Here is a 9,533-nt window from a genome sequence, read left to right as displayed (position 1 = left end):
ATATCATTTTATCTTTACTTCTTTAATTTTTCTTTTCTTCTTCGATTTCTCTCTTCTTTTTCGAGTTGACGAGATGAGTTACAGCTCAAAGACATTGGTGGTAGTTTCGTTTGATCGTGGAGTGACATTGAAGTGTGTTTGTGGAGCCGGTGTAACGATTTTTACATCGAGAACTGAAGAGAATCCTGGTCGACCGTTCTTCTGGTGTATAACAAAAAGAGATCTGGAATCTTCTCGTCATCGAAGATATCATGTTTGATTAGGGTTAGATCGATTAGGATTTGTGAATTGGAGAAATTGAGAATCGTTTTCTCAATTTGAAAGTTTTAGAGTGTTATAAACAGTGTCGTTTTGCTATTAACGTATCTCATTAACAGATAATTAACCCCATTTAATTGGTGTTTTTTCCTCCAAAAGCAGAGTTCAGGTTTTAAATCAATGAAAATATAAATTTGAGGATTTTAATGACATTTTTCCCGTTCATTGAATATGAAAATACTTTGTAAATTTCATTGGTTTAAAGTAGAACCATATATATTTATAATTTGCTCCCAAGCTATGAATTGATCCACTCCAGTGAAGATTCTGCCTAGCTATAAACTATAGTCTATAACTAATATTAATAATATTCTTATTTTCTTGTTTTTTTTATACGCATATTATTGTAGTTCAATTATTGTTTATATAGTGACTATAATAATAAGCACTAGGTGTTAATTAAGTGCATGCATGGCCTATATATATAGACAGACACACCCAAAGTATAGAAAGTAAAAACAAAATTAAAATGGAGAAAGTGGAGATTGTTCTTAACTCACTTCCTATGAGTGGCGGAGATGGCCCGAACAGCTACTCTAAGAATTCTCATTTGCAGGTCTAGCTATTTTCAGTTTTTTTTTTCTTTCTCTGGTCTTTTATTTTTTTATTCTTTGTGTTTCATTTTCCTTTATAACAACTTCAAATATAAAGATGCATTTTGATATGGGTTTGTTACTTTTGATCCAACGAATTGGTATGCTAGATAAAAATATATTTTAGTTAACTATTTAAACGATGTAATCAGTTAACTATTTTGTTATCTATTTTACTAGTCATCTAGACATGTTAAAGTACATATCATCATCAGTCGATTTTTTTAATAGCCATATATATCACTTGGCTGGCTATTCGGATCGATTGGAAGAACATGACTTGAGAGGAAGAACATAATTTGACTTCATTTCATGTTCTCTTACATTAATTATTTTTAAATCATATTTTGGTTCCCTTATTTATGTTCTTATAATTTTTTTACGAAACTCCAACAACGATATTAAAATGTTCAGACTCATCGAACCACACACACAAAAAACACCGAGGATCACTGTTCGGCTTCTTTCTTTGACGAAAGGCACATACGGAATATTATTTCAGTTTTTCTAAGTGTTTTTCTAACCTTGAAACTCTTCTTCAAGACTTCTTGCACACCTATGTGAACTCTCATTTCCTTGAACCTGTTCTTCTCAAGCGCTTTTGCTTTTTCCGTGGAAGACAGGGTTTTTTGTGAGAGCAATTGCAGATTTGTTATCTACTCGAATTGTCACTGATTCACTCTCGGTCCCATTAATCTTTGCAATCAGGTCCTGCAACCATATCACATGTTTAGCTGCCTCAGTGGCAGCCATGAATTATGCCTCACAAAAAGAAAGAGCTACTACTTGTTGTTTCTGAAAACACCATGTTATCGGACATTCATTGAAATAAAAGATATGACCAGCAGTACTTCTTCCATTGTCTAAATCCACACTAAGACTGCTATCACTGAAACCCACAAGACCAGTTTTGTTTCCTCGCTTGAAATAAAAACCGTGTGAAGTCGTCCCTCGAAGATACCTCAAAACTTGTTTTAACGCAACTCCATGTGACTCTCTAGGCTCCTGCAGATACCTGCTAAGAACACCAACAGGGTATGATAAATCTGGCCGAGTATGGAGCAGGTATCTAAGACATCCGATGGTTCTTCGATAACGCTTCTCATCAATCGATTGTTCATGCTTTGCTTTACAAAGCTCTAAGCCAAACTCCCTAGGAACAAGAACATAATTGCATTCACTCATCCCTGTCTCAGCAAGAATCTTCTTAACATAACTTTCTTGTCGTAACATGATCCCATCTTTCTCTTGCAATACCTCAATACCAAGATAGTATGTAAGTTTTCCTAAGTCGCTCATTTCAAATTTACTTGTCATTCTCTTCTTGAAGTCAAGTATTAACTTTATGCTAGAACCCGTGACTAGCAAGTCGTCCACATAAACGACTATGATGAGGAGATGCCCCTGTTCTTGCTTCCTATATAAATAGGGTTCCTTAGAACATTTTTTTCAAATTTCAATTCCAGAAGAATTTGATTCAGTTTAGTGTTTCATGCCCTAGGTGCTTGTTTTAATCCATAAAGGGCTATGCAGTTTGTAGACTTTCTCTTCCTTTCCATGAACAACAAAACCCTCAGGTTGTGTAACATATACATCTTCTCTTAATTCACCATGAAGAAATGCAGTCTTAACATCCAGATGATGTATCTCCCAACCACTTGTAGCTGCAAGTGCAATAATAAAACGTATTGTTTCTATCCTAGCAACAGGTGCAAACACCTCATCAAAATCAATCCCATGCCTCTGTACATAGCCTTTCGCCACTAGCCTCGCTTTGTACTTATTGATGCTGTTATCCGAGTTTCGTTTCACTTTAAATACCCATTTTAAACCAATAGGTTTACATCCTAATGGAAGGTCCACCAGACTCCAAGTTTTGTTCTTGTTAATCGATACAATCTCTTCTTGACATGCATCTCTCAAGACTTCATCTCTATTGCCTCTTCAAAACATGCAGGCTCCCCATCAATAGCAATCAGTAACTGTTCTCCCTCAAGTTCTGCAAGTAAAACATAACCCTGCAAGTAACTTGGTTTATTGGTTTGTCGTTCTGACCTTCTCAACACAGGTGGGTCTTGTATCGGTTTTGCTTGTCTTTCACCCGAAACTGATTCTATTTCATCAACACAAGACTCTTCTTCTTCTATGGTATCCTGTTTCTGCAATCACTTCTTCATCTCTGATTCCATTGTTCCCAAAAACTTCAAAATTGAGAGTAAACATCCTGGAATCCTTAGATGATTCTTCTAAATTTCTCCACTTCCAGCTTTGGTCTTTGACAAAAACAACATCCCTACTAACAATGATCTTTCGACTAGTAGGATCAAGAAGCCTATAGGCTTTAGAACCGGGTTTTGTACCAAGATTAACCAGCAGATTTGATCTGTCATCTAACTTTTTAAGATGTGGAGTCTCAGTCTTTGCGTAACAAATGCAACCAAACACACGAAGATGTTCTACATTCGGCTTTTTCTTTTTAAAAGCTTCATACGTGTACTATCTTCTAACACTCTTGTCCCCACTCTGTTAATAAGATAAGTTGCATGCCTTACCGCCTCTCCCCATAAGTATTTGGCATGTTCATGTGTTTTAGAAGACTTTGAGTCATTCCTAACAATGTCATGTTCCTTCTCTCTACTACTCCATTCTTTTGAGGCGTGTAAGGTGCAGTAAGCTGTCTAGTGATTCCTTCTTTTTCACAAAATAGTTGAAATTCTTGAGATGTGAACTCCCCTCCTCTGTCTGTTCGAAGTGTTTTGATGGTGTTTCCAGTTTCATGTTCGACTGAAACTTTAAATCTCTTGAATTTTTCAAACACCTCGCTTTTCTCCTTGAGAAGAATAGTCCACATATAACAAGAAATATCATAAATTAACACAAATATATACCTCCTTTGTGCAGCTGTAGTTGGTGAAATAGGTCCACAAAGATCTCCGTGAACAAGCTCTAGCGCTTGTTTTGCTCGATAAGAAGTCCTTTGGGGAAAAGTTTGTCGTGCTTGTTTACCAAACAAACATGATGCACACGGTTCTCCCCTTTTAGAGGCACTAGATATTCCGATAACCATTTTCTTTGTAACCATCTTCTGAATCGTTTCAAAGTTCACATGTCCAAGTCGAGCATGCCACTTGCTTGACTCATTTAAACCTGCAACCTGCAGACATTTTGTGTTTTCCACCTCCAAGTCCACTTTGTACAGCCTGTTCCTTGATCGAATAGCTTTTACTAGTAAGTTTCCTTCTCGGTCGTGCAAGGTTAGGAAATCTTCTCTCATTCGAACATCACAACCGGATTCAGTTGCTTGACCGAGGCTTATGATATTGCTCTTGAGGTCTGGAATGTAATAAACCTCTGCTAGTATCTTTTGTTCTCCATTCTTGGTTATAAACAAAATAGAACCTTTACCTTTTATATCCATAAGCGAGTCATCACCAAAACGAACCTTTCCTGTGATCCTTGTGTAGATTGTGCGGAACCATGCTATGTTTCCTGTCATGTGATTACTGGCCCCGTTATCAAGATACCAAACTTTGTCCAAACACGCATCAAGCTCCTTTGGCTTCACATTCTTCTCATTAATGTACACCACTTCATGCATTAAGAGTGATTCTGCTTCGTGAGTGTCTTCTTCTTCCTTCTCTTGCAGTTCTTGTAGTTTGATTAGTTTAAGTAGTCTATCCGGACACTCAGAGGCATAATGTCCTAACTTGTCACACCTAAAAGATGTTATCTTAGACTTATCCCTCAGTTGAAAGCCATACTCTCTTGACTGATATCCAAATCTCCCATTGTTAAACCTTCTGCGACCCCTTCCTCGTCCACGAGCAGATCCTCTACCTCTGCCTCCATCATAGGAATCTTGCAGCTTCCCTTGACCTTCTACTGGAGCGTTTGTGTTTGTATTTGCAAACAAAAGCTTGCCCTGACCATCTTGTGAATCGTCTTCCTCTTTAATTCGTTTTTCATAGGTTTTTAACCTCCTAACTATGTCTTCAAATGTTGTAGTGTTGAGGTCAAGAAACTGTTCAAGAGCTGCAATTATATGTATGTATTTTGCTCTAGGTAGACTCTTGAGAAATTTCTTAACAATCTTTGTTTCTTCGATTGTTTCTCCCAAAGACGTCGACTTACTGGATATTTCAGAGAGCTTACCTACAAAATCGTCTATCGTATCAGTATCCTTCATCCTCAATCTATCAAACTCAGCCATTAACGTCTATAGTCGAGCTTCTTTAACTCGATCTGCACCAAGGTTTCTTGACCTAATAGCATCCCAGACTGCTTTGGATTTCTCATGATTTCCAACTTGTAAAAGGAGTGCCTATGGTATGGATTGGAATAGCAGGGCCTTGGCAAGATCATTCTTCTCGATATCTTCTAGTCCCGGATCAACTTTTTTCCAGACTTTATTTACTCGCAGCACCACTGTCATCTTCATGCCCAAACAGTATAGTTTGAGCTGTGTAGCATCGGACATTGCAGAGACAAAGAACCTCCTTCCTTCGTCTTGTTAGCAGTTACAGCTAATTCACTCATATCTTCTTCTTCGAACGATTCATAGCAAGGTTTTTGATTATCAAAGAAACGAACCTGAGTAGCTCTGATACCAAATCTAGAGTTTGTATATCAAGATTAAGATTTATAAAAGCACTTCTTTTATTAGCTTTGAAACTCACTCAAAACAAAGCCTCTCAATCTCTCTCTCAAACTCTTACATAATTCTCTCATCAAAGTATCTTTATTTATATAACACCAAAACCAAAACCAAATCCTAATAGGAATCCTTCTATGCTTAGATATCTCCTAAACATATTTGATCTTATCTTCCTTAACTATCGCTCGGTTAAGTAATTAACTTATTCCTCAAGTTAACCTCAAGCTTATCCAACAAACGTCGTGTTAGCAGATCAAATCGGCGTACCCGTCAATGATATTTGCTATGAAGAAGATGTGTCAACGGTAGAAGTCATATTTTCTGAGGAAGCTTTCGGCCAAATCCATGGTGACATAGTGAGTTTAAATCTCAACGTGGGCAATCATAAGAGGGAAAACTATGTTTCATAATTACGTGTGAAACTAAGCGAGGCCCAATAAGGATTTTTATTCATAACCGTAGGCACATGGTTAAACCTCATGGTTTTCACAACAATTGTGTTGTGGCTTGTTATTATAAAGTCATATTCGTTGAGTTCCAGTATTATCAATGGAAAAGACGGAGAAAAAAAAAAAAAGAAGAAGCATCCGTTCAAGACCATGGTTCAGATTCGAGGGCGAATTTTCTCCAACAAGGGGAGAACTGATGTAGAGTATATTAGTATCAAATGAGTTTTATTATTAGGCTTTATTTCTTTATGGGTTATTATTAATTTGGGCTTTGAAGATGTGTTTTGTTGCCGTGTCTCTTCTATTAGGTTTAGGGTTTTATGTTTTAGTTTTAGTATTTAAGGAGTCGAGAGTTGTAAAGAAAGGGAAAATCATTGATTATTGAATAAACGTTGTTTTAAGAGAGCTTTGCCTAAATCCTAGAGAGGAGGACTCTCAACCCTAAGAGTTTATAATCAATCTAGCTTATGCATTAAGAACAACAATAGATGAAGAACAATAAGATCAATCCATAATCTAACAAATCTAGCATCAATAAATCATAAAAACCCTTTCTGAAACCCTAATCCCAACAATGAAACTACTCAGCCATAGAGAAACAGAAACAGCAAATCAATGATGAAGATAACATAATTGAATTGCAAAAGAATAGAAAATAGGATTTAGAAATCTTCTCTAAAGTGAAAATAGGATTAGAGATCTTCTCCCCCAGCTCTCAATACAGAATAGTCTCAGAAAATAAAGCTTATGTGAGGCCGAGCCTCTAACTTAAATATCAAAATAAAACCTTAAAAGTCGGGTTAAAACCAAAAAGGAAAACTTGAGTTGGGTACGGGACTGGTCAATCCCGAATGCGGATCAGCCGATCTCGGATGCTTTTCAGCGTTTGCTCCATCTGCTTGCTAGTCCAATCAGTCTTCACCAAATTGGCTCCAAATGCCCGTTTTCATTCCCAAAACACTCAGTTTCCTTTCAAAGTAGTTTAGAACCTGTACAGACTCACAAAAGACTAAAAAGAATCTAAAAACACACTTGGACCTAACATAAGACTCAAAACAAATGTAAAAACTATAACTAAAACCCTATAAAATGCAGACACATCATAGCTTTTTGAGGAGGTACAATACCACAAAGGCCACCAAGGTTATCATCACCCACCCAGCGATGCCTATCGCTAACGCAATAGCAATATTCCTTTTTGCTTAATTTGTTCTTTTCATCAACCATTTTTTTGTGTCTTGTGTAGTACTAGTTTATATGTTCATGATCTTATTATATTATGTGAGGTATTGTATCCTTAGTAAAATGGTATTTAAATTTTAAATAAAGCTTGACTATGTCTAATATATATTCATCACATGATGATGACATATGTTTCGAACAACAACTTTGGAAAACTTTCTATTGTTTTTCGTTTATGTATCTTGATGCCTTACGAAATCTTTCTTGATTTTACAGTACCTGACTGTCAGCTGACTCAGCTTAAAAAACTGGCGATTCACAACGTTCTTGTAGATATCATATGAAATGCACTCCTACTCGATCGAGTCATTTTCACAAAGACACCAAATACCAAATTTTTTGTCTCTAAACAAAACCATCACAAAATTGTGTGGCGTTGAGACCCTTTTGTCAATACATATGTTTATCGCTTATACTTTGTAATATGTCTTATTCAAAGAAATACAAATTCTCGTTATCAGAGCATCCACATTAGTTGAGATACTCTAATAGTATCTCACAAATATAATATTAATAGTTCCAATATATTATAATTAAAGAGTTAAATTTCAAATCAACAACAAAATTGAACCAAACTTAAGTACTTTGTTGATTACACTGAACACATCATCAATTAGGTATTACGACTTTGTTATAAGATTTAAGTACGCTTGTTACCGAGAAACCATATGGCAACAGCCACCAAGCCTATAACAGCCGCCAAGCCTAAAACAATCAACGCGCCAGTGGTGCCTATCCCATAAAACACCGGTACCACGAAAGCCATTTTCTGTTACTTGTTCTTGTTCTCACTAACAATTCTTTATGTATTTTGTGTGTGTTATGATGATCTTATTATTATCCAAATGTTGGAAGTACTCATAGCAGAAAAAGTGGTATTTTATAATCAAATTTGATCTTAACTTTGATATTAATCAGATCATAAGATGTATGTCTAATATATCTAATATTAAATAGATCATGATATATGTATGCCATAAACTAATTTAGGCACAACATATGTTTAAGTATATCTAATATTAAATAGATTGTAACAATTGTCAAAGAATTTCCTCAAGACTTATAATGATAAAAAAAGTAATTTATATATTCTACCAAAAGAAAAGTAATTTATATATGTATCTTAGAGAATTTAATATATATATATGAATCTAATTAAAATAAATAAAAAATACACCAAAATCAGTGATTTAATGGTGAAAACATATGTTATATTGCATTGTAACAATGTATTCAAATCATGTGTAGCTTTAATTTATACATATATTTTTTCTACATATTTTTATCATCTTGTATATAAAATAGAATATTGTTCAAGAATAATAATTTATTTATATGAGAACTAAATGATTAAAGAAGAAAAAAATCCGATTACTTTTAATCCATCATAGATTCCAACTTAAATAACATAAACCTAGCAAGGCTATAATTACCCCGACGGCTATGACAATAATTCTTTTTTTATCTATTTCTATTGACATCATCAAAACTATTTTCCCTTACTAGCTACTTGTTCTTCTAGTCAACAGTTTTTTTCTTGTGTCTTGTATGTTTTATGATTTTTATTAATAAAAAACGGTTCGATGTACCCAATATTAATACAAACACTTATAAAGTGGTTCTTTAGTATAATTAAATATATAAATCTTGTACTCCCTCTATTTTTTTATTAGTTGTCGTTTAAGGTTGTTTCACACAAATTTAGAAAACCAATAATTTTATTGTTTTATTTTTTCAATATATATTTTCTAATATTTTTATTGGTCAAAACATTAAAACAATTAGATAAAATTGAAATATTGACCAAACATTTGCATTAGAAATATAAAACGATAAGTATTATGACACAAAATTTCAACTCTATAACGATAACTAATAAAAATCGGAGGGAGTATGTGTTTAAATGTTTCCAACATTAAATAGACTGTGATGTTTTTTTTGTTTTTTTTTACAAACATTTGATATCAATTATCTAAATCAAACCAAATACAAGGATAACATAGTTTAAAATATCCCAAAGTTTAAAATATAATAAATAAGGACATTCCCCAATGCTACAAAGGGATAATTAAAGTAGATCAATATAAATTTCATGAAAGCTTTGTGACAAATGGTAGAAAGCAACTTGACACATATGAGACCACGGTTAATCAAAAGATCTTCGTCGAAGAAATCAAAAGACAAAAAGGTGGTCACAATCAAAAGATTTTTTGCGACAATGATGAATAATGATCTAAAGCTAGAATTCTCGTTGGTGTGAAAATAACTACACAAAAT

The 9,533-nt window shown here is 34.5% G+C and overlaps 1 long non-coding RNA gene across 1 annotated transcript; it reads left to right on the top strand.

Moving 5' to 3' along the window:
• The first annotated feature begins 767 nt into the window (after positions 1-767).
• LOC147944779 (uncharacterized) lies at positions 768-7,718 on the top strand. The gene is made up of 2 exons (XR_015558544.1): positions 768-874; positions 7,473-7,718. It is a non-coding gene; the product is annotated as an uncharacterized LOC147944779 (long non-coding RNA).
• The last annotated feature ends 1,815 nt before the right edge of the window (positions 7,719-9,533 follow it).

This window comes from Camelina sativa, chromosome 5 (genome assembly GCF_030686135.1).
Source record: "Camelina sativa cultivar CO46 ecotype springtype chromosome 5, ASM3068613v1".
NCBI classification, from domain to species: Eukaryota; Viridiplantae; Streptophyta; class Magnoliopsida; order Brassicales; family Brassicaceae; genus Camelina; species Camelina sativa.
The sequence above is the reverse complement of the archived record's forward strand: the minus strand, read 5'-3'. Positions and strand labels throughout refer to the sequence as shown.